The 27,128-nt window shown below is 39.0% G+C and overlaps 1 pseudogene; it reads right to left on the reverse strand.

The window, feature by feature from the left end:
• Nucleotides 1-20,053, reverse strand: part of LOC141424244 (cytochrome P450 3A4-like) — a 148,369-nt pseudogene extending 128,316 nt beyond the window's left edge.
• Between the last annotated feature and the right edge of the window lie 7,075 nt (nucleotides 20,054-27,128).

Genomic DNA, 27,128 nt, shown 5'->3' on the forward strand with positions numbered 1-27,128 from the left:
CTTCCTGTACTAACTTCAGTGTTTTGGGTCTGATATTAAGGTCATTGATCCATTTTGAGTTGATACTAGTACAGGGTGATAGACATGGATCTAGTTTCAGTTTTTTGCAGGTAGATAACCACTTTTCCCAGCAACATTTGTTGAAGAGGCTGTCTTTTCTCCGTTGTATGTTTTTGTCCCCTTTGTCAAAAATGAAGTGAGTATAGTTGTGTGATTCATATCTGGGTCCTCTATTCTGTTCCACTGGTCTTCATGTCTGTTTTTAATGCCAGTACCATGCTGTTTTTATGGCTATTGCTTTGTAATATAGTTTGAAGTTGGGTATTGTGATACCTCCAGCATTGCTTTTTTTGTTGAGTATTGCCTTGGCTATTCACAGTCTCTTGTGTTTCCAAATGAACTTTAATTCATTGTCTCTTCTGATTCAGTTTAGTCTGAACTCTACTTTGTCAGATATGAGTATGGCTACTCCTGTCTGTTTATGGGTCCATTTGCTTGGAAAACTTTTTTCCAGCCTTTTTGACTCTAAACCAGTGTTTATTTTTTTCAGTGAGATGAGTCTTTTGTAATCAACATATGGTTGGGTCTTGTTTTTTAATAAATTTGTTATTCTGAGTCTTTTGATTGGGGCATTGAAGCTATTCACATTCAGTGTTAGTTTTGAGAAGTGCATGCTGTTTCTAGTCATTTTTGTTTTCCGGTTGTTTAGTTTTACCTATTCCCTGTTTACTGATCTGCCTGCTGAAAAGAGTTTATTTTTTCTTGAGTCTTCCTGTCTCACAACAGTTTCTTCTTCTATATTTAAAAGTCCTTTAATATCTTCTGTAGTGCTGGCTTGGTCATTGAAAATTCCTGTAGTTTTTCCTTCTTGTGGAAGATTTTAATTTCTCCTTCAATTAGGTAGGATGGTTTTACTGGATAGACTAGTCTAGGTGGACAGTTGCTTCCTTTTAGTACCTGAATTATGTCTTTCTGCGACCATCTTGCATTTAGACTTTGAGTTGAGAAACCTATTCTTATGGGTTTCTCTTTATACATGACTTGTCTTTTCTTTTTTGCAGCTTTCAGAATTTTTTCTTTGTTCTCTTTACTGAGTGTTTGGATTATGATGTGTCTGGGGTGTTTCTCTTTTGGTGCTGTCAGTTTGGTGTTCTGTAAGCTTCCTGCACCTGGATGTCTCTCTTTCGTGAGGTTAGTAGAGTTTTCTGCTATTATTCTATTGAATAGGTTGTCAATGTCCTTCGTTTGTGCCTCCTCTCTTTAAGTCATAGGTTTTTCTCTTCATGATGTCCCAGATACCTTGCATGTTCCACATTTTCTTAGCATTCTTTCATAATCTTTTACTGTTTGGTCTCATTCCTCCATTTTGTCCTTCATTCCTGATACTCTGCTTTCAGCTTGCTCCACTCTGTTTGCCAGGCTTTTGATTGCAATATTTATTTGTGATATTGAGTTGTTTATTTCAAATTGATTATTTTTTACAGTTTTTATATCTTTTTTGATTTCCTCTTTCATATTCTGGATAGTCTTCTTAATTTCCTTCATCTGTTTGTTTGTATTCTCTTCGATCTCATTTAATTGTTTAATCACATTCTGTTTGAGGTCAAGTACTAACTTTCATGTTTCTTCTTTAAGGTCATTAATCATTTTAACTATTGTTTTTTGGAATTTATTATTTGGCAGCTTTCCTCTACACAGGTGATTGGGTCCTTAGTGGTGGAACTGGCTTTTGATGGAGAGTGATTGTCTTGCTGTTTAATTCTGAATTGATATTTACACATTTGGAGTTGTTTTGGGTTAGGGTTTTTATTCTTCGTGACCCTGTCATTGGTGTTTTGAATTTTTTCCTACTGGAGCTCCAGCAGTGTTTCTCAGGGAGGAATCCTCTTGTAGGATTCCTATTGTGGTGCTTGGGGAGAGGAGTGCTGTCCTGCACTCAAAGTGGGGGGACATTGGGTCTCTGTGTATTGCCAGTGGCAGGCCTCCTAGCACTAGCAGAGAAGTGGATTGCCACTCAGTGGAGGAGCTGGGATTCCAGCTCTTGGTCTGGAGAGATGTGACTCTTCTGTAGGGAGGTGCAGTGTGATGTGCTGGGCTTCTGTGGGTTGGGGGAGCAGGGCTCTGGAGCTGTCTGCAGAGTAGCAGGTTGTAGTTTTCCTGCCCCTAGTGGTGGATCTGTCATTCTTACTGTTTGACAAGGGAGCAAGGATTCTCCTGCTCTAAGGGACAGTGCTGGGCCCCCATGCTCTGTGGGGCGGGAAGCCTTCTGGCACCAGCAGAACAGCAAAGCCTGGAATTTGTGATTCACTTAGGTGTGTGGCTTCAGGCTCCTGGCACTGAGTACCAAGTTGAGGGTACCTGTGGGGCAGCAAAGTCAGAGGACTTGAATCATCTGGTGCCCACAAGTCAGCAAAATCCCTGGAGTCTACTTGCATTGGGATATGGGCTTCTAGTAGCCACAGAAGCTACTGCAGACATGGGTGACACAATTTGCAGGCAGCACAAGCCCTGAAGCTTGCTTGCTGGTGCTGGACTACCCAGAGTAACAACAATGGCTGCAAGCATGGGGGAACCAAGCCTTCAGGCAATGAGAGTTCTGGAACTTGCTTTCCAGGTGTGGGCTCCAGCAGCTAGTGCAGTAGCATTACAAGCATGGGGAACCAATCCTTCAGGTAGCGGGGGCTTTGGGTCCTTACTTCCCACACAGGCTTCTCACAGCATTGTTCAGTGGCTCTGCTGCCAGTTCAGGAGAAACACGCTTGTGAGAAGCAGATATTCTGTGTCCTGATTTCCCACATGGGCTTCAGGGAGTGCAGTTCCATGGTGCTGCTGCTAGCTCTGCTCTGGAGAACCAAGCTTCTGATCAGGAGTTCTGGTTGCCTGATTGCCTGCACAGGAGCACATTACCATGGCACTTCAGGAATGGGGGGACCAAGCCTGCTGGCTTGCACCTTTTGTTACCCATGGAACAGTGGGATTTCTGGGTCAAGCTTATACAGGGTCACCAGTTTCCCTGGTGTTTCAGGGTGAAGGTAGCAGGTCGTGTAGTAGGGAAGAGCGTGGTGCTCCAAGTTCCTGTGTGTGCCTGGAACCAGGACTTACTGCCAAGCCAGTGCAGAATAATGGAGCCTGGAGCTGCTCAGGGACTCAGGGGTGGGCGTTCAGGAGAGTTCAGCTGAAATTCACTCTTCCCATTCTCCACATGGTTAGTTTTTCCTCAATTTGTAAATTTGGAGAGGGTTTGCTTCTCACTGGTTATGGGACACCATGGCTGCTTTGTGGGATCTTCTGATCTTCCTTTTTCAGTGTAGTTGCCACTGGGCTATAGGAATGTCAACAATCTGCTGTCTTCGCTGACCTTCTTCCACTTATTTCTTAATGATTCAGAATGTCTTGTTTTCCTGGGACTCGAGTCTGCACATTGAACTCCAGGTGGTGTTATATTTTGTTTTTGGAGTTTGTCATCATTGGTGGTATGGAGATGTGTTGGTGAAAACCCTGATGCAGAAGGCAGAGAAAGGCAGCTTGTCTCCATGAAAAAGTGAGTAGCAGTGCATCACCTAGGGTTCTGAACTCTGTCAGGAAGCTCTGTGTCTGTCTTCCAGGGAGCTGAAATTTCCATTGTTGAATTCTCCAAGAACCAGACAAAAGCATGTATGTGGAGTTACAGCTGCAATGGTCCAGACAAGGCAGGACAACTCCCAGGAGAAGGCAAGGAAGTGGGAGGACAAAGAACCTTCTTTTATGTGTATAGGAGTCATATTGAATAAGTCACATATTTGCCACCTTAGATATTCTAAATGACATAGTCAAAATTTAGAAAGAAGATTTATGATCACAAGAAAGTTGTGGGTGTAGCAATGGGTGGAGAAAAATATACTTGGTACATCTTGAGGCAGTCAGTGGAGCAGGAAAGTTACAACATGGAACTTGGAATAACTTAAAACACTTAATTCTTTGTGAAGATACAAGAAAAAATATCCAATGTTAAATTATCCTTCTAATTCCTCTTCCTTCAAACTCAAAAGAGAGAGATTCTGGAAAGTCTGGGAGTAGTGCAATCTTATAATTGAGTTTAAAACACTTTTGAACTCAGGGACTACACCTTGAGCCACTCCACCAGCCCTTTTTTGTGATGGGTTTTTCTTTAGAGATAGAGTCTTGAGTACTATTTATCTAGGCTGGCTTCGAACAGAGATCCTTCTGATCTCTGCCTCCTCAGTATCTGGGATTACAGTTGTGAGGCACCAGCACCCAGCTCATATCATTGATTTTTAGGCCAACACAATTTGAATATCTCAGGAACCACAGGTATAAACTGTGATTATTCTGAGAAAGCTGAAGTAAATGGTCACTTAGATCTGGGATTCTCCAAAGTCAGTTTTGGAGAGAGTTATTTAATTTTTACCAAATGCATCTTCTAGATTACATTGTATAGAAATACTGATGCCTCCAAAGCAACCTCAACTTCTTGGAGTTGGGGAAGCATGAGGCTATAAGGGCTTTTGCAGGGTGTGGAGAAGGAGGGACAATGTCCCTGCCCACTGTTGTGTATTGAGCTGACAAGGAATTAGATCTGGGCACACATTTTTGAGGTGAAGCAAGACCTAGATCAGCATTCCATTTCTTGAGTCACCTAAGAATCACAGAAGTTTCTCTTGCTTTGCATGTGTCTTTTTACTTTATTATTTGGTGGAACTGGTGTTTGAACTCAGAGCTTAGCAATTGCTAGGTGCATCCTCTACTCCTTCAGCCACACTTCCAGTCTTTTTTTCTCCAGTTATTTGGGACAGGGCTCACTTTTTCCCAGTCTGACCTGGACCATGATCCTTCTATTTTATGCTTCCCACCATAGCTGGGATGACATATGAGTGACACCATGACCAGCTATTTGTTGAGATGAGGAGTCTCATGAATTTTTTTCCCTGGCTGGTCTCCAACCATGAATCCTCCTGATCTCAGAAGCTAGGGTTACAGGTATGAGCCACCTGAACCAATTTCACTTTCTTGCCAGTTTCCTTTCAGTGAAAATTTTGAATTCTGATGATGTACAATTTATACATTTGCCTTTTGTTTCTCGTGCTTTAAGAATCCATTGTTAATCTGAATTGAGAAAATTTGCTTCCTTGGTTTTCTTCTAAAAGGTATGTATTTTTATCTCTTTGAGCTATGTTAAGTTAGGATAGTGTGTAGTGAGTGCACAGTGAAACAAGGATCAATTCATTCTTTTGGATGTGGTTATGTCCTATTACTGAATCACTGGGTAAAAATCTTATTTTCTCCCATTCAGTGATCATGGTGCCTTTCTCAATATTTAGTGGGACCATAGTCATGTAAGTTTACTTCTGGTGTCTATTCCAATATATTTCACTGACATTCCTGTCTATCCTTATGCTAGTACCATGTAGCCTTCATTTTTGCAGCTTTGTGGTAAGTTTTGAAATCAAGAAAAATGAACATAACTATATTCTTCTTTTCCACGGTTGTTTTGGACATTCCAAGTCCTTTGACATTCCATATGAATTTTTTAAATTAGCGGGTCAATTTCTATAAAATACCCTGATACAATTGTTATACAGAAGTGTTAAATCTACAGATGAGTATTAGGAATATTGTTGCTGTGACAACAGTAATTGTTCTGATCCATGCTCATGTGGTATCTTCCCACTTATTTAAATTTTCTTGAATTCTTTTCAACAATGTTTTGTAGTTCTTGGAATATAAGTCTTGCACTTTTCTTAATTTCTTTTCTGAATATTTTCTGGTTTTGATGCTATTTTAAATGGAAGTATCATGTTAACTTTACTTTTGGATAGTTCATTGTGTTTCACGGAAATACAATCAGGTCTTAATTCCTTTTTGAGGCATGGTCTTTCTATGTGTCCTTGAACTAGGTGTGTACCTCAGCCTAGCATTAAACTCACAATATTCCTGCCTGAGTCTCCTGACTGCAGAGATTACAGGTGTGCACCACCAAGAGAGCTACAATTTATTTTTGTGTATTAATATGTATCCTGAAATATTTTTGAACCTGTTCTTTTCAGTCCTAATAAGTACACAGAAGTGGTGAAGAAGGTATCCTTGTTTTGTTTCTGATCCTAAAGAGAAAATTTTACCTAATTCAGAGTTAACTCTTTGTTTTTATGTATGACCTTCATTGTTTCATGAAATTCCCTTTTATTCCTAGTTTTCCAGGATTTTAGTCCAGAAAGCATGTGGATTTTTGGACAATATCTGTTTTTCCCTGCCTCTCTTGAAATTGTTGTGTAGTGTTTATTTTATATATTATTTTCCAGGAGTGGTTAAATTTTAAGTAAACAGATGAGTTTAAGGAATTTCAGCCAGATTCTTAGACATCAGTGCATGCTATTTTAGAAAGTCATGTAAAGTTAACTCTGTGTTTGTTGAATATCACAAGGTAACTCTGAGCATACTTTGTACTTCTGATCTGTGTTGGAAGCCTTTGACTATAAGGAATCCAGTCATCCTCCTTGTTGAAAACATTCAGTTAATGTAATGATGGGAGGAAGTCTTCAGCGAGATGTTTTCTTTCTTTGCTTTTCGAACATCTAACTGTGGCTTTGAAGAATAGTGCAAATTGGGGAATACCTGAGTCCTGCAGAATTTTAATAATCTTTTAGTCCCATTCACTTCAGTGTTGGGGGAATTACACCAGAGTAATCTAATGTCAGTAGAGAGAAGGGCAAGCAAGCAGTTATAAATTGAGAAATGTCAGATTGTAGATAACTGGAACATGTCAGGGGGTACCTGCCCTTTTCCAGGTGTGTCAGAAACCTTCTCACAAAACAAAGCCTTCTAACTGTACAAACATGCACACTGCTAACTAAAAGCAAAATCTGTAGGTTAACACTGTTGGTGCTCCCCTTCACCCATGTAAATAGTCTATTAAATGCAGGAGACCTGAAAATTAACCTTGTCAGGAAATGTTTCACATAAAACAGGAGAATTGTTCTTCAAGTTCTCCAGGGGAGACATTACAATACTTTTTATATATGCATCTGCTTAATATTTAAAAATTTTTCATAATATACATTGCATTTTCCTAGGAGACAGACACACAGAAACTACACACACAGGTATATACAAATGACATTTGTTAAATTATTTTAGTTAAAAAATCTACAGGGTGTATTGAAGAACTCCAATGTAACTGAAAATCACTTCTTGAACATTTACTGAAGACTTTCCAAGCACTAATGTCTCTTTAAAGAAACACTGCTCATTTATGGAAGGAATAAAATTAGGTGATATAAAAATGAGAAGGGACATACCTCAATCCAGAGAAAATTTGGATAATTTAATGAAAAAGAATCAGCAGGTAATGGTAACAATCTGCAGGAAACAATAAAACAACACAGGAGTGCATGGGCACTGGACAAGATGAAGAATGCTTCTTGGAGGGTTTCTGGGATTGATTTGAACATGAGGGTTTATTCTTTCTTGAGTCTTCTTATCTAACTCTAATTTCTTCTTCTATATTTAAAAGTCCATTAAGTATCTTCTGTAGTGCTGGCTTTTTGGCCACAGTCCTTTAGTTTTTCCTTGTTGTGCAATGTTTTAATTCTCCTTCAATTAGAAAGGTTAGTGTTGCTGGATAGACTAGTATAGGTTGACAATTGTTTTCTTTCAGTGCCTGAATTATGTCTTTCTGTGACCTTGTGTTTAGAGTTTGAGTTGAGAAATCTGCTGTTATTCTAATGGGTTTGCCTTTATATATGACTTGTCTTTTCTCCTTGCAGTTTCCAGAATTTTTTCTTTGTTCTGTGTGCTGAGTGTTTTGATAATGATCAGTCTGGGGGAGTTTCTCTTTTGGTCTGGATGGTTTGGTGTTTTATAAGATTCCTGCACCTGGTGACTCTCTCTTTTTCAAGGTTAGGGAAGTTTTCTGCTATTATTCTACTGAACAGGTGTCAAGGCCTTTAGTTTGTATCTCCTCTACTTCTTCTAGACCTATGATTCACGGGTTTGCTCTTCTCATGGTGTCCCAGATATCTTGCATGCAGCATTCATATTTTCTTTGCATTCTTTCATGATCTTTACTGTTTGGTCTAATTCTCTACTTTGTTATCCCTTCCTGATACTGTCTTTTCATCTTGGAGTAAATGGGCATTGGACCAGTTCAGAATGCTCCTTGGAGAGGTTTGGGGGTTGATTTCAACTTGAAGGATGAGAAGAGAATGAAGTGATAGAAAGAAGAAAATACATGATATATAGAATGGAAAAGGAGCACAGTTATTATGGAACAGAGCTCAGATACTTGAGGCCAAATATCCAATATGGTACTCAGTGTTTGGAGTTCTTCCTGTCAGCTTTCATGCTTTAAACCATGGGTTCTGAAACACAAGAGACCAGGAATAGCCAAGGCAATACTCAGCAAAAAGAGCAATGCTGGCAGAATCACAATAACCAACTTCAAACTATATTACAAAACAATAGCAGTAAAAAAAGCATGGTACTGGCACAAGAATGACATGAAGACCAGTGGAACAAAATAGAGACCTGGATATGAATCCACACAAATATACCCACCTTATTTTTGACAAAAGGGCCAAAAATATATGATGGAGAAAAGACAGACTCTTCAACAAATGCTGCTGGGGAAAGTGGTTAACCATCTGCAAGCAACTAAAACTAGATCCATATCTATCACCCTGTACTAGTATCAACTCAAAATGAATCAGGAACCTAAATATCAGACCCAAAACTCTGAAGTTAGTACAGGAAAGAGCAGGAAACACTCTGGAACTAATATGTATAGGCAAGGACTTCCTCAATAAAACCCCAGCAGCTCAGCAACTAAGAAAAAGAATGGACAAATGGGACTTCATGAAATTAAAAAGCTTCTGCCAACAAAAGATGGATGGAACTGGAGAACATCATTCTGAGTGAGGTTAGCCAGAGTCAGAAGACCAAAAATCTTATGTTCTCCTTCATATGCGGACTTTAGATCTAGGGCAAATGCAGCAATGTGGTTGGACTTGGATGACATCATAAAGGGACAGCACATTTGGGTGATGTAGAAATAGGTAGAAAACCCAAAACATGAAAGTGTTTGATGTCCTCACTCCAGAGGAGCTAATACAGAAACCTTTAAGCAACAAAGGTTATCATGAGAAGGGGATCAATAACTAGAGTAAAGATCAGTTAGAGATGAATCAACATGGGTCATAACACGTGTGTACACAAAAGCAATGCTAGGAATATTTCTATAGCTATCCTTAACTCAACTAGCAAAAATGCTTTGTCTTCCTCGTTATGCTTATGTCTTCTCTTCAACAAAATCAGTGATAAGGGCAAACAGGACTTGCCTGGAACTGAGGGGGTAAGGGGGAGAGAAGGTGGGGGGGCAGGGTGGAGAAATGACCCAAATAATGTATGCAGATGTGAATAAAAGAATAAAAAAACAAAACCAAACCAAAACAACAACAAAAACAATAAAACAAAACACAGGCCAGTGTTACAGGCTTAAATATGCTAAAGAAAAGTAAAAATTAAAAAAAATGGAGTCTTGCTATATTGCCCAGAATGAGTTTGAACTTGCAATCCTAATACTCTCAACATCCTGGAAGCTGGGATTATATAACACCACATCTGGTTTACAGCAAGCTTTAAAATGACAAGTCTGGCTTACAATATGTATATTGTCACACACACACACACACACACACACACATGCACACACACACTCTCCTGGGGCTCACAATTTCAGTTATAGTTAGATTTTCAAAGAAAGGAAAATATAAACTCATACATTGCTCCATCCATCCTTGTTTGCTGGAGCAGTCTCCTGGTTGTTACCTCAGGGATTGATTCTGAAGAAGGAGCTTTGTGTTGGCCTCACAGAAAAAGCAGTGGAATCACTTGGTGCAACATTGGGGAGGGCGTGATGTACATAATGTAGATGTTAAAACTTGGATTATAGCTTGGTTTGTTCACCTCTAGCTCTACCACAGTATGAGGTTATATAGGGCAAATCTGAGTCAGATGCTCAGCCCAACAAAGGCCCGTCTTGCTTTGCTGACAGCCATGCTACAGTATGTCGAGCAGTGCCAAATCCAGAAACCAGACTAATAAATCTTAGTTGTTATATTTCACACAGTTTTTGTGAATACTTCTTACTTGGTATTACTGTGGTAGTAGATAGCACATACACCAGGCCAGCACTGTATTACAAAGATCTTACATTTCTATGGATTGAATTCATTTCCAATTTGACTCTTTCTTTCTCTCTTCAGCTCCTTTATACATATTGAGAGTGAAAGATTCGATGCCTATTTTCTTGATAAATTCTCATTTACAGGGATGAGGAGGCATTCTTGTCCAGTCTTCCTCTCCTTGCTCCATTTCCAGGTATCTTCCACTCACCTTATCCGCAAAGCTGCATCAATCTATTCCTGCAGTTTCATCTGGACGTCAGGGTGAGTGGCCAATGCATGCAAAATGAAGGAGAGAATGCTGCTAGTTCCCTCATAGCCAGCAAAAATAAAATTGATTGACTGTGCTATAATCTTTAGATCAGTCAGAGCTAAAATGAAGAGAGGAAACACTTCAGATAAATAAGGTCAAGATAGATCATCCTTGATACAGAGTTGGAGAATTCCAAAGGAAGCTCCCAAATAGCTAGGGAGAAACATGGGAAAACAATCCAGGGTCATACTGGGACTGCTTTTCACTCTGATGTCTGCTACACATAACAAAAACAGAATCATTGACTTAAATCAGTTCCCCCAAAGTCTACACTATTCTTTACTTTAGCTTATTATTCTGCTATCCTAAAACCAGCACAGCTAGGCAACTTCGAGACAGGATTTCTGTCTACCATACACAGTTTTATTACAATGAGCCTAGGATAAACATGAAAGCACTTTAGCTATAAGTAAAATGTAAGGTATCTTTGTCCCTTAGGAAAAATCTAAATTATTTCAGCAAAAAAAACAGGGGAAAATTAGGAGAGTTTGGCTTCCTAGTATGGAAAATTAATGGATCTTTCATGTAAACATGTCTGGGGGAATTTAAATGAACCATATTGGTATCAGAGCAACTTGCTACTCAAAATGAGTCTGTGGACCAACAGCTGCAGCAGGATATGGGAGCTTGATATGAATTCAGAATTTCAAATCCACTTATGTCTACCAAGTCAATATCTGAAGTTTCTTTCAATATGGTAATTTCTGTGCATACAACTTCACTGGGGAGTCAGGGCTTATAGGTCCAGGTAACAGAAAACCTAGGGCACCAGTCTTCATAGATCATCCTCTATGACGGATCTTTGTAAACTACAGAGATAAAGAGCTAAAAGACTGATGACTGACCCTTGTCTTATGAATGGCATTGAAGTAGCAGAAGAAAGAATGTATCTATACAAGGACTTAGGTCATAAAATGTGAGAATTAGGATCATTATCAGGACTAGAATTAGTCCTTTTAGTTACTTGGGACTATGAAAAATAAAGTGGTACCCCCTTACCCATGGAATTCAAAATTGTCAAAAAATGGCCTTAGAGAGTGCTACAGAATTCTGATTTACCCATCATGCATACTGTCATGGTGCTGTTGATGAATTCTCCTATTAAACTCTTTCTTCCAGTTATCACAGACCTCATGCTACTGAATTGAATTTCAACTATAAAGTCAATTTTTAGAGCTTGGCTGACTCCTATTGTAGCCACATGTGAATATTTAAATTTACATTTAAGTTAAATGCCATTGAAAGTACTGTTCTTTGGTGGTTCTAGCCATGTGTCAATATTTAATAGTCATGTGTGTCTAGATTTCATCTTATTGATTCAAACAGAAAAAAACATATTGGGGAAATTTTTAGACCAGGGGAATAGAGGAAAGAAGTCCTAGTGTGTCCTCCAAGGCTTACAGAGTAGAAATGGTTTGGTGACCGATAGTGGGTGGCCTTGGAAATTTTTGCCTCAGACTAGGTCTATATGTACATATATCTGGAGCATGATCAATTTGAAAAAGGGCAGCCTTGATGTGATGATTTTAAAAAATCACAGCTAACAGTTTTAAAATTAGTAATTTATTTGTTGTCCTGAAGGGATACCGGAATTATAAGAAAATGTTTTTACTCTAATAGTTTATGCAGGGACACAAAGAAAAGAAGATACTTGCATTTCTCTTTTAGAAAATTTCTTCCATCTTCCCTACCTATATTTTGCATTAAAATGGAATCATCCAACACTCCTTTATGAAAGAACCTCAGAAGAATAAGATTAGCATGAAACTACTCTCACCTGATAAAGAGCACCTGTGAATAAAGCCTTCTGCTAAAATCACATTTAATAGGGAAAGGCTGAAAGTTCCCTCTTAAGACAAGCAACAATTCAAAAAAAATTTGCTCTCACCCTTCTCATTCAACATAATCCTGTTTGTCCTTGCTAGTGCAATAAGGCAAAATGAAATAGGAGGTATAAGGATCACACAGGAATATGCAGAATCATCTCTATTTTCAGGTAATATCATTGTCCACACAGAACATCTCAAAGCATATAAAAAATGAAATACAGATATTAGGTGAGCTCAGCAAAGTTGTGAAAAACAAAATCAACACCAAATTAAATCCCATTTGTATATAGCAATGATATTTAGAAAATACTCTTACAAATACACCAAAATGAAACACTTTAAGGGTAAGCCTAACATTTGTAGTGGTCCTAGACTGAAACTCATTAAATGTTGGCCAGAGCAGTCAAAAATCTGCAACAAATGGAGGCTGTGTTCAAGGACTGGAAGCCATCATAGTAACTATGAGGATTTTTCTCAATATTTATCTGTATGTTTGTCTCATTTTTAATCAAAATCTCACCTAGTGTTTTGTAGATATGGGCAAATTATACTTAATTTGGATGGAAGAAAAGGGCCAAAAATGTCTAAAACAATTCTGCAGAGGAATGAAGTGGGAGAATCACTCCACATGATGCTAAGACTCACTATAGAGGGAAAGTAATGGAGAGAGTGTGGCAGGTACGCAGGAAAGGTACAATGACCAATAGAAAAAACAGCAAAGAATGAGAAACAGACCCACAGAAATGGGCCTGTCTAGTTTTTGACAATAGTGTAAGAAGAATCCATGGAGGGAACATACAGGAAAATATCAATCAGACCCGACACAAAAGTCACAATACATAAAAGGAAAGGTGGATGGATCCTGTTTTGGCAAGTTACTATGAATCCAAAATTATTTCAAAATAAAATTTTAATAAATATTCTATAAAGGTTTAACATTTCAAAAAAGGGATGCTTACCGGCCTGTTTGTGAAGACAGAATAGCATTCTTTCACAAGCACTGTTTTGATCATCTGTGGATCTGTGACAACTAACACAGGCTGTCAACCTTCATAATAACTGTGTTTGGAAAGCAGAGCTTTTTTTTTTACTTTATAAGCTGAATTCTGCAGGTGAACTCATGCCATGGGATCCAGACTTTGATTCTGATGTTACATAATCCAAACCTCTACTTGTACATACACAGCAACATTAGCTCCTAGTTCAATTATGGAATCTGATCACAGCAGCAACTGCATCAAATAAAGACTAATGTGGCTAAAGCAGGGAAGAAATATTGACAAACAAAACAGCTTTTCACAGATATTATCGTTAGAAATACCATGGAACTTCTGTTAAAAAGTTTAGGTAAGACACCTAAAAAATTAGCTAGCATTTGTTGCCCTTAACGCAGAGAAACTAAAGCAGACACCTTAAAAGCAACTGAGGCCAATAGGAGAAGAGGACCAGGAACTAGAGAAAAGGTTAGATCAAAAAGAATTAACCTAGAAGGTAACACCCACGCACAGGAAATCAATGTGAGTCAATGCCCTGTATAGCTATCCTTATCTCAACCAGCAAAAACCCTTGTTCCTTCCTGCTATTGCTTATACTCTCTCTACAACAAAATTAGAGATAAGGGCAAAATAGTTTCTGCTGGGTATTGAGGGGGTGGGGGGGAGAGGGAGGGGATGGACTGGGTGGTAAGGGAGGGGGTGGGGGCAGGGGGGAGAAATGAACCAAGCCTTGTATGCACATATGAATAATAAAAGAAAAAAAAAACCAAAAAAACCCCAAATAAATGACATAGTGCATTTTTACTAAGAAAAAAAAAGTTTATGTAATTGTTTAGAACATGTATGAGAAGTTAAAAGGCCATCCATATAGTGGATGATGTATGCATCAGGAAATGTTACTCTAATAGGTTGTAATATTTTTCCTACAAAATACTGACACGTAGTGGGGAATTAGTCATACCCTGTGTCAGCACTGTCCATTGATATCTGTGTAAAGTTTCTTGTTGATTTAACCTAGGGATAGAAAAATGTAAACCTTTCCCTGTCTTTGGGGTGTATAGATATAGTATAAAAACAATAAAAAAATCTAGGCAATGCATACACAAGTATTGCATTTGCCACTCTCCTGAATTTTTGTATGTTTAAAATATTTTAATATCTGGCCTAGAGACGGTTGACTGCTTGCCTAAAGGCAAGATGCTCTGAGTTTGATCCTCTGCACTGCAAAATAAATAAGATTTCAACGTCAATAAATGATTATATCAGAGAATAGTTACAGATGAGCTAAGGAGTGCTCACAAATAACAATGTTGCAAGGAGCAGTTACACTTGGGTCTTAGAATTGCAGTAGTGCATGCTCTCGCATTGGATCACATGGTCTTTATTGGCCATGTCAACGCCTGAGCAGATCCTCCTGCCAGCTCTGTGGTTTCCAAGGACTGATGAGGGAAGATGAAGAGGTAGGAAGGGGCAAAGCCTCCTCCCACCTGGTTGTAGTGCACAATCACAGTGATGATGCCTCTTCCAAGGCTCTCATTAAACCTCCAGCAACTGAAAGGGAATGACTGGTTCCCTTCCTCAGGTGACCCTACAAAACCACTAATAAGTAAACCAAAGAGAAACACCATGATTTTAAATTACCTACATCTCTTCTTCAAAATCAGTAGAATGAACTGGGTAAGAAAATACACTTGTATTACAAAGGCTTGCCTTGAAGATCTGGGGAATGGCTCAAGCTGTAGAGCACCTGTCTAGCAAACTCATGGCCATTAGTTTAAACCACAGGAATGCCAAAAAATGTTCCGGCTTGAAATTAAAAACAAACAAAACAAAGCAAAAAGAAAAACTACATTTGAAGAGAAAGTTTTAAAAGCTTGTGTTAGATTATATTCGATATACTTAATTATGTTCTCACAGCCTGGCTTTCAAAAGCACATGTTAAAAACAGTATAAAGGAGTTTGGGCTTTTAATTAAAAGAGAATCAATGTGTAAAGGAGATTCTATTAGGCCTTAATGAGCACATATTCAAAGAGTCTGAAATAGAGCATTTTATTGCAATTAAAAAGCACATATGGACAGTAAAATGGTGAGGAAGGGAATACGAAAACACTGTACAGAAAATGAGGCTAGAAGCTTGTGAGCCATCAAAACTAGGAGAAAAGTCTAAACCAACTTAATTTAGACTGTAGACCTAGACACCAGATAACATGTGGAACCCTTGCTGGGACAGGGCTCCAAGTCTTTACAATAGAGACCTCATCACAAGACCTCAGCTGGCAGTGTAATCATGGAACCTCATATTACAACGTCTACCCAATGGAAGATTCCAAAATACTTACCCCCAATTTCCCCGTACATTTTATGGCCTTCCATATCAAATTTCCAAACACCCTGAGAAGAGAAGTACACCAAACCCTGTCTAATTGCGTAAGAAGTGACTCAGGTTACATGAAAAGAGACTGGCTATGCTGCACTGACAGTTAGAGGGTCTTCCTTATTTGGGGACATCAGAGGGCAAAGGACAGAAGTATTTGACTGAGAGTCACTCTTGAATTTTCTGAATAATGCACATTTTGAAGGACATTTCCTCATCTATGAATATTAAGTAACTGTCTGTGGTGTTTTTGTTGTGCCTGTGTTACCGCTAAAATCCTGCATCCTCTGAGCGATTCTGTGCAGGAACACATGAGGAACCTGAAGGTTTGATCTCCTTGTTCAGCATCATTTTAACTTCTTTCATGACTTCTCTCTAGAGTTTTGTGGAACAGGAAGTTACAGACAGGAAGGATCTCTTTGCTATATGAGATTTGTGTAAATGTCCGGGATGTTGTTGAGTGCTAAGAGTGACAGGTTAAGAAAGATGAAGTGTATTTGCTATCCAGTGCTCTTGATCAACATGGAAAGAGATGGGGAGAAGCCATCTCTACACATAGGGAGAGAAAATTAAATAGTTGCTGTGGGTTTCATCTTTGACTCTTGAAAGCAAATCTCCTTGAGATTAACTTATAGTTATTTAAGTTATCAATGCAAAAGGAGGCTGAAGAATAGTAGATCTTGGGGGAGCATTTACAAAAATGTTCATCTGGGAACAATGAAGATGAAATTATTGCTTTTTTTCAGATGAATCAAACAGATTGAAATATTTAGGCATCAGATCTTTCTATTGGAGAATTTAGATCTGAGAGTAGCCTAGAGCCTTCAGGAAAGGAAATCTGACCAGAGAGGTGCCCACACACAGGCAGGCTTTGCTGCTGGCCTTCACTCCAGTCCCTTGAAAAATATCACACCGGGTTATCCACAAATGATCAGCCTAAACTCATGGCACAAATTATATTCCATTTACTTAAATTAAATTTTAATGATTTTGTCAATTTGTCCATTCTCTTGTGATTTTTATAAGTTATTTTGCCTTTGTTTAGAAAAATGAAACTTATTATATGGTTAAATACTTGAGATATTTATACAACCATCCTACTGTGTCCTATACCCCAACCCATACTTAAATTTACATATAGGGTTCTTCCTTGGATGGAAAAGAAGTAAAGCAGAATGCTCTTGTTCTATTTCTCAAATCCCATAAGGTGTCATGGGTGACAAAAGCTGGGATAGATCCATGCAAATAACCATAAAGGAATTTAGCAGTTCTTAAAATAATTAAATATATTCAAATATGTGGGGTTCCTTACAAACTGATATTTCAAAGGCATTTATCAGGAAGGGAGATGCTTGTGAGCTCTGGTACAAAAGAGAATGTCTGAATCTGGTGCACACCGTTTGGTGAGGTGCTATTGAGGAAGCCTTTCCTGCTTTTCTCAAATACTCACTAAGTACAACTGTATCTGCCTGGAATCCTCACGAGGCAGAAAGAAAACACTCTTCATATTCACCACATCTGAGCAACATGTTCTGAACAAGTGTTGATGAAATATTTGAGTTGCTCCATTGAAGCAAACCTAAGCCTAAAAAAAGTTCACAAGAAAGCCCCAGGGAATACTGGCCATGCTCTGGCTGGTACCCATGTACCATTTCTGAAAGCCTGGAACCTCAAACCTTCCTCTCAAGGAGCACTTTTACTGATGGAACTGAGCTGGTGTTTGCAACCCTAAGGAACAAAAGATGGCACTCAAACAGCACTCACGTTACGGTAGGACACAAGATTTCCCAGAAAGGGCACAGGTTTTGGCCCAGGAATTCCAGCTTCTTAAAAAGTCCTTGTGAATAGGTCCCATATCTGTAAAGTGAAAAAGAAAGCCAAGTCTTAAGTATTGTTGCTTTACTCATATGGGGACTTGCTAATCAGTGACTCAGAACTAAACATTAAAGCCAAAGAGGTAACAAGTAGGTGATAAATAATAGCAAAAAATCAAAGAGACCTTCCTCTCAAGGAGCACTTTTACTGATGGAACTGAGCTGGTGTTTGCAACCCTAAGGAACAAAAGATGGCACTCAAACGGCACTCACTTTACGGTAGGACACAAGATTTCCCAGAAAGGGCACAGGTTTTGGCCCAGGAATTCCAGCTTCTTAAAAAGTCCATGTGAATAGGTCCCATATCTGTAAAGTGAAAAAGAAAGCCAAGTCTTAAGTACTGTTGCTTTACTCATATGGGGACTTGCTAATCAGTGACTCAGAACTAAACATTAAAGCCAAAGAAGTAACAAGTAGGCGATAAGTAATAGCAAAAAATCAAAGAGCAATAATTACATTTGCTCACTATTTCCTTTCCCACCTCCACCAAAACTCCTAAATTCACAACGATTAGTTCACGAATCTGAAATCTTTATGCTCCCTGTAGTAGAATAGAATGTTTGATAAGTGTCCCCAAACTTCAGTGTCCCCAAGAGATTCAAACTGGAAGTATTCCTGGACAATAATTTGAATTTTTTGGTTTAGGAAATTGCCTTTTTAATCACGTGGACCTGGTTATTGTAGGTAGAAAGGGTGACATTTTATTCTTTTGCTCCAATAATAGGATTATGACTAATATCATCTCTTCAATGACATGGGGTCATGAGAACCTATGGTGACACTATTCTTACAGTTTGTTTAGAGGATTTCCTCTAGGGGATGCCCAGGTTTAGGATCAAACCTTTTTAAAATCTGCCTTCCCAGAACATCCTGGGCACAGTTCTATTGTTTTTATTTTTGTCAAATGAAAACTACATTCGAGAATTCAGAGAAATTCAAATACTGTTCAGAGACATCGAAACCTCCTTTGGCAGATAACGTGGTTGTTTTAAGCTGCATGGAAGGCTGATTTCCCTCATGTCTAATAATAACACGGAGGAGAAATGATTACTAAGGCTTCATTTCCAGGCACTCCTTTGCTCCTGGAATCTGGACCTCTAATTGCTGATAGTTACCTGGTGTACACAGTGCCACCCATGCTCATATTGATGGAGATTATCACTCACAAACCACTGAGCTTACTGCCTCTGTGCATCAGCTGTGAAGATTGCACTGAGCCTAATCTCCCTGGGTCAAGGCTGCCCAGAATCATTCTTTTTGTGCATAATCAGACTCCCACAGCTTGGGGTTCTGAATCCTTCAAATATTCCCTTTTCAGTGTGACTGGCAGATGCCAGACTATGGGAAAGAAGACAGAGTGAGGAAAGAGGCTGCCTTTTAAGCTTGCTGATATTGGTCTCACAAGGTTGTCCCCTTAGTAGACAGTTGGGAAAATATGGCTGAAATACATGGTATGTTAAATGGTTCAATGTGCCACAAGAATGTCTGCAACTACAAGAGAGGAGGCCCTCCAAAGTCAGGCACTTTCCTATAGATAGCAACACACGCATTACTCCACATGAAATGAATGGTAATATGTTTGAGAGAGTTGAATGAATGCCTTGTTTCTTCTTCTTTAGTGGCAAGCCTTTAAAAAATAAGCTAATGTTCTGCACAAGTCTTATGACACCAATAAATTTCATGAAAGGACATATGTTTTTAGGTCCACCAGGGGCACCTCAGCAAGCCCTTCTTGGGATAGATTTCCCTTCCCACTTATACCAACTGAATTTTCTAAAAATCATCATTCATAGATGCATAACTCTGTATATTGCAGAGTGGTTAAACTGACTTTTAGGAAGGAATGGTAGTTTTGGAAGGTCACAGAAAATGGGGAACTGTGGATTGTGATCCTACTATCAAGTCTGGGGTATGCTGTGGAGTTTCATGGAAACCATGAAGAAAGGTGGGAAGGACAAGACAGAGAAACACACATGTGAACAGGGGACAAGCCTTCTATAAGACTCCTGTAGCAGACAGAACAAAAAAAGCAAAGTTGATGAGACAACAACCCAAGCAATCTGGTTGCTCCTAGAACTCCCAAAACATGGGAAAGGGATGAGTTTCCTTTTCACTTGGTGAACAGAGGTTTACATTCTTTATCTATTAAGTTCTTGTTGATTAGTCTAGGACCACACTAAGAGTCATTCAGATCATGCACAGGGAACAAATCTTGTCAATAACCTTCCTATCCACAGGAAGGGGACTGAGGTTTGGAGCTCAAGGAATATTTATAATAAGATCAATAGGAACATAATTGTTTATATCAACTCCCTCTCCATTGTCTCTTTCAATCTCCCAAACACCTAAGGGAAATATGGCTCTTGATTAGCACCCCAGCTCTCAAGAGATACAGAGGAGAGGCACCTGATGGCTACTCACAGATAGAGGACTACACAGGTGGTAGCCAGGAGCACCCAGGTTTCTACTGAGAAGTTTGGGATCAGGTTCATGGCCAAGTTCCCTCAGGAACTCTCTCCTCTGAGTTTCTCTTCCAGCTGAGCATCCCACCCTATGCAAAGCTGTGATTGGTAAGCAACCATTTCTGTTCCCAGATGTGACTCACTGATACCAGCAATGCATTATTTATGGACTGGGAAAGGAGGCAGGGCTAGCGCTGCAGCCAATAGTAGGGCCACTGTGCAAAACCTGGATTTGGAATCAGATGCCTCTCCACCTGGGCAGTTGGCAAAGACTCATTCAAACCTCTTCTTTGACCTCCTTTGAGTTCATGTTCTGTAAGTAGTCAACAAACATCAATCTGTGTAGTTTTAAAGTCAAATTTTTTATTTGTATTGAAAACTCAACTGAAGTCATTGCCATTAAATTTCCTCTAATTTTTCCCTATCTAGATTTTTGTGCTTATTCTAAAATATTTAAAATCCATTCAAACAAGCTACACCTACAGATCTGTACCTGTGCAGGGTCCTCTTCATAGAATGCCAATTTGGCCCTTACAAAGGCCTCATTCCTGTGCAAAACTGAGCTCAGGTAAAAAAAATCAATCTGGTAGAGCCATTCCTCACAAATCTCCTCTTCCAACAAGTAAAATTACTTCACCCTTAGTCAACTTCCATACTATTGGTGTTTTATTCAAGTTTCCCTCAACAGATTGTGAGTTCATCACAGGACTAGTCAGGGTATTACTGACTGTTAAGTGTCTAGTCTCTTGCAGAATACTTTATCCAGAAAACTTGGTTGAGTTGAGTCGACATTACCTGACCTCTGCATTTCCTTTACTTGTAACTCCATGAAGATCACTCCATCTTCCTGGATTGTTACTATAACAATAGAAATTGCCTGTGTCTGAGCCCCCATAACTAAAGGTTTAGGCTGGTCTACCAGGATCTTATGGATAGTTGGCCCCTGCAAGAGAAAGCAGACAAAGATGACACAGAGAAGATGATTGTACCAAGCAATATTTGAGCATTCCTTCAAAGGAGTGTGCCACAGACAGCAAATTAGACAGGTCCTTGACCTAAGAATGGCCCCATCTCTTTAGAGCACTGCACAGGTGAGGTCATTAGGTGTGAAAGAGAGAAGATGTGGAGCAACCTGCATGGCCAGGTGGGTCCCTAATACATTGTCCACCAATGACATCACAGATGTCATTGCAGCTGTACACACAGAACCCAGGACTTCAAAAACATGGTTCCAGCCTTTTCATTAGGCCTGTTGAGGTTGGAGTATATGGGTTTGTCTTTTTGATAAATAGGTGATCACGGAAATGGGTGAAGTGGAGACCTCGCAAGATGGTAAAGAGGAGCTCTGTAGGAGCATTCTTGTCACCTGTGAGACCCAACCCACTCCTGATGGGAGAGACCCAAAGACTGAGGGTTTTGAAATCACACAGTTCATTATCACCACTCTCACCCATGTTTTTTGTATGGTTAGCCTGCCGACTTGAGGAACACAAGACAAAAACCCCTACAAGTTCTTAAGCTTCAGCAGAAACAGAGGATACTTAACTAGTGGTAGTGGATGAAATTTTCTCTTTATCTTTTTACCGCATCAGCCCTTGGCAGAATAGGAAGGTGGTGCATCATCTACAGTTGCAGGAGACAGGTGCTCTCTCCATGTTTAAATAGTCATGTTCACCTCTACTTTTTGATTTCCTTTGAGGTCAATTTTATGGGAAATCATAAACACTCAGTCTGTGTTATCAGTAAGACCAGGGGTTGCTCATTCTTATCAGAACTCTTTCCACACAACTTCTATTACAGTTCTCTCTACCACTGCTGATGGTTCACATGCATATTTACCTTGCCAGATTGTGAGGTTATAAAGGAACTAATCTGGATTTGTTTCTCATCATGTTCCTAGTCCCTAATAGAGTAGGCACTGGTTGAGGCGAGTTGGGAAAGATCCAAGGGGGCCCCTGCATGTCCTTTAACTTTGAGTCCTTGCCGGCCACCAGCCACTCCTTCTTCCTGGATTGTCTGTATGACAAGAGGAATTTCCTGTGACTCAGCTAATATCACTTTATGCTGATTCACTGTCATCCTGTGCAGCAATGGTTGTTACAGGAGAGACCAGGACTGGATGACATGGAACTACTGGATATACCCAACAGCATTGGGGCAGCCCCAAGAGGAGTATGCCACTGGATATCCAGTTTGATCCAATATCAAATCCTTGAGCAACAAGTGTCCCCATCTCTCTAGAAAGCTGTAGGTCACATGTCTATAGCTGTGCAAGGATAGAACACAGCAACCCACATGGACAGAGGGAAATCAAATACCAAACCAAGAATGACATGGCAGATGTCTCCACTGGTAGTAATACACCATTAAGGACTCCAATATGATAGCTCCAGCTTCTATTTTGTTGCGCTGAAAGGCAGAGCAGATAGGTTCTGAGCTTTTGGTGATTTTGTGATTACTGAAATGAGTGAAGAAGAGTCCATGGAATGTGGTCAAATGACTCCAGGAATTGTTGTCTTCATCACCTGTGAACCCACCCACAGTCCTGATAGGAGAGACCTCAAGACAGAGTGCTTATAAATGAGACAGGTTCATTATCACAACTTTGAAAATTCCTCTCTTGATTGTGTTCACCAAGAGTCAACAACACCTGATATTCCCTGACTGGGGCTACAATGAAAAATAGTGAGACTCAATTCTGCAAGAGCAAATGTGGTTGACATTCTGGTTCTGAACGCTACTCCTTTGTAAGCTCTTCCACAGGTCTTTCTGAATTAAGGACCCATCTCATCTTGCCAAGGAGAAATTCATGAAAGGACCCATCTCATCTTGCCAAGGAGAAATTCATGAAAATACTAAGCATAATGATGAGCAGGGTTATCTGTTCCTAAGAAGAGAGGTTTACAGAATGCATCCAAAAAAGGTAAGGCAGAATTTCAGCTCATATTAACCATTAGCCTACCTAAACCCAAATCCTTTCTGATTTTATTTTGGTCATCCACCCACTGTGAACTTATTTTCCTCCAAAACACATATTTTCTAACATCATGTTATAACTAGGGCTATCTGACCTATCACCTGTCCTACTAATCACATGTCCTGGTCGGTGTGATTGGAATCTACTGGAAGCTACACTAAAAGTGAAAGGTAGTCATTGTATTGGCCTAACATGAAGTCAGAAGCCATGTTCTAACCAATGTAAATCATCTTGATCTCCAAGGAGAAGAGAAGAAACATTCTCTGTGCCAGTCTATTTCACAGAACTAACATCTTCTAACAGAAAGAGTGTTACAAGCCAAAGGTTGTGTTGAACATATGAATAAAGAAACCACATGGTGGTCACTAGTTATGGACCTTCAAAGTACAGCTCTCAGTGTTTAAGATACAAAGATGACTAAGACTCAGTTATTACTTGGTTGAAGATGGACACAAATAAACAGAGAACTATAGTACAACAATCACACGGGTATTATAAGTGTCCTTATCCACATTGAATGTCTGCATTTCTTTCTCAGTGCTCTCAGCAAAGGTTCAAAGTAGAATTCAACTAAGCTTCAAAAGCATTAGACTCACCAGTACAATTAGACAGGTTTTCCAGGTTCTCAGTGATGTATGGATCACCATGTGTCTAATATTTCTGTTATTTTATACTGTTAGCCTAAGTATTACCTCTCATGGAAGCCTTTCCAGAGTGCTAGTGTTTGAGGGAATTGCTCTCAGTGTGAGGGAGGCAGACAAATACTGGAATCATTTGAGTGTTAGATTCAAATTTCACATCTGTGATTTTGACTGTGCAAAATATTTAAGGCATGATAAATGTGTAACTCAGCTTTCAAGTACCCATCACTTTCCACAGTGCCAAACATGATCTGAGAGTGTTTTTTGATTTGGCAGTATTGGAATTTGAACTCAGGGATTAATGCTTGCTAGGCAGGTGCTAGAGCTTGATAACTTGGGGAAGCATATGACATCTGGTTATTGTTACTACAGAGAAGACTAGCAGTTCTTTGGGCCTCATATTGGAGGGTGGTAAAGAGAGAGGCGGGTCCATGAATGCTCTCTCTCAGATTGAGAAGCCTTTGCCCTCCTCACTACCATTGTGCACTGGTTTCATTGTCACCTGCTGTGTACAGAACATGTGTCAAGCCCTGAATATAAGAGAGTCAGAATACTTGCCCTAATGAATTTTAAACTTTAAGTTGGGAAAGAGATAATAAACATATAAATGCTTAATAAATACTAAGTTACAAATTGAAATAAATGCTATGTAGTATGCTATGTAGTAAAAGAACCCTTCACTGAAATTCGCAGCAATATTTGACAGAGTTGAGCCATTTTTTTCTTCCCTCAAATCTCTCCTCTGAAAGACAGAAGACTTGAGAATCAACTGGATTTGAAGGATGGAAAGTGTGAGGCCTCAACCAGGACTGCATCTGTTTCCTCCTCTGTCTGTAAGGAAATTGATCAGAATGGAACTAAGAGGACCAAGATTCCCCATATCCTAATGACAAGAACCCTCAGGAAGACTTGGCTCTCTCTTACTCTTCCTTTTATGGTTGAATAATACTGCATTGCAGGCACATGCCTCATGTTGTCTCTCCTTTCTTTGATGATGGACATTTCAGGTTGTTTCCATCTCTTGTAAGATACAGAAAAATGTCTGTAAGGAAAGAAACAAGTGACAAAACTACAGGACATGCAGAAGACAACAAAATTGAAGTAGCGACTCCTTCCCTGTCAGTAATTACTTGAAATATAAATGGTGTAAACTCAGTGGTCAAAAGACAGATTGGCACAATGGGTAAAAACAAATAGAAACCCACTATGTTCAATCTAAGACTCCCTTTAGATCTAATGACACACATAGGTTGAAAGTAAAATGATGGGAAAATTTCTATGCAAATATAACTGAAACTAGAAGGAATGGTTATATTCAAATCAGTCACTCATTTGGCCAAAGGAAAGTGCTTTCACTCTGGATTTCCCTGACTGGCATTTGGAACTACCTCTTCCCAGGTCCTGTGTCCTACAATTCCATGGACTAAGTCCAGTGCTTCCAAGGTTGCCAACTTTGAGTAAAGGGAATGAGGGAAGAATTGGTGACTGCCACCAAGAGCCGTCTAGGTTATGTTGCAACTAATAAATGTTGACACATATCAGATATTTCCTTACATAGCTGACTTACTGGCATAAACCTTGTGAAATATTAACCAAGACCTCAAATGACCACATAAGTCATATGCATTTCAGGTTGTAATTACCCTACTCCAGATAAATTGAGAATAGAATTTTTAACTCACCCAAGGAACACAACATTTGAAACAACTCTAATGCCAACCACGAAAACGCAAGATTTTTTGGACACTTTCTTCCAAAGGGAAATACAGTAAAATAGAACCTCAACAACAGGTTCTTGAGTACCACCAGTAATGACAAATACCTTGTATTTTTCCTCAGCATCGTCTCGCTGAAAACATTCTTCTTGAATATTAAACCATGACTTCAACAACATAAATCTTAGGAAGTTCATTCTAAAACTGCCCACTTAAGACAGGTTGAGAGTATGAAGTCAGTATGCTAAAAGTAACGATTCTTAGTGACAACTATTTTTGTACTGAAATGCAGTTCACTGCATACCCAGAAATTTTATCTACCAAAGAAAATGTCATATGGAAAAACACCGAATCCCAATTGGTTCATAACCATTAAATTGTCAAAGAGACTTTAATCAACAAAATGAAAGGCTGGTGTAGTTACATTACCAACAACAAAGACAGACATTTTCAAATACTTTACAGGTAGGAAGCAGGGGCCACACATCAATTTGTTACTGCTATAATAGGCTACACTGGTATATGCTTTTAGTCAGCTGTAAATCAAAATATGACATACTTTGTAAAATTAACATAATTTGTAAAATGACATACTTTGGCAAAATAAATGTGTAAGAAAATCTAAAAACTAATTTAATTGTGATTTTAGTTATATTTTCTTTTTATTCTTTGATAAGATGTAAGAAATAAAAAGATAAAAATGATTGTCTATCTTAATAGATACACAATATGTAAAGATGTTATTTGTGACATCAAGTACACAAAGGGGTAATACACAGCTGTCAGGAAGCAGAAGGTTTTGTCTAACTGAGGTTAATTAACCACAGTAATAGTTATAGTTGTAAATTCAGGCATGTCATGTGTTCCCCAAGGTCACCACAAAGAAAACACAGCATGTTTTCATGATAAGTGAACAAAGAAAGAATGCCACTAAGATTACACAAAAGAATACCATAAGGAAAAAATGGGGGACCAAAAAATAAAAGACAGTTGGACAACAAACAACAAAATAGTAATAGTGACTTCTCCCCTGTCAGTAATTACTTTAAATGCAAATGGGCTAAACTCACTGATCAGAAGAACTATCTGGGGAGAATAGATAAAACAGGTAGGAACCAACAATACTCTCCCCAAGAGGCTCACTTTAGCTCTAATGACATACATATATGAATTAAAAGTGAAATGATGGATAAAATATATTCTATACAAATAATAAATAAAGGATAGCAAGACTGCCCATAGTAATGTGAGTCACATAAAGTTTAATTTAAAAACTCTTAGTGCTGGTGGAGTGGCTCAAGTGGTAGAGTGCCTGCTTTGCAAGCACGAGTTGCTGAGTGCAAACCCAAGTATCACCAAATACAAAAAAATAAAAACTCTTACAAAAAACAAATGGGTGAAATATGACAAATGGGTGAATTCACTCAGAAGATACAGCAGTTATGAACACATATGCACCAAATATTAGAGATCTTTAGTATGTGAAACAGCAGTTGATGGAATGGAATTATACATAGATAGGTCTACAATAGGAGTAGGAGACATCAATAGTTCACATTCAATAATGGACAAGAAACACAGCAATAACACAGCTGAACAGCACCATTGTCCAGTAGAACACACAGACTTTTATGCAATGTAGTCCTCTACAATGTCAGAGGACTTTCTCAAGAATACCTGGAGCATTCTTCATGATCAACCAAATATTATACCACAAAAGAAGTCTTAATAAATTTGGAAAGATTGAAATCAGACCAGTGTCTTTTCCAGTT

This window comes from Castor canadensis, chromosome 6 (genome assembly GCF_047511655.1).
Source record: "Castor canadensis chromosome 6, mCasCan1.hap1v2, whole genome shotgun sequence".
NCBI classification, from domain to species: Eukaryota; Metazoa; Chordata; class Mammalia; order Rodentia; family Castoridae; genus Castor; species Castor canadensis.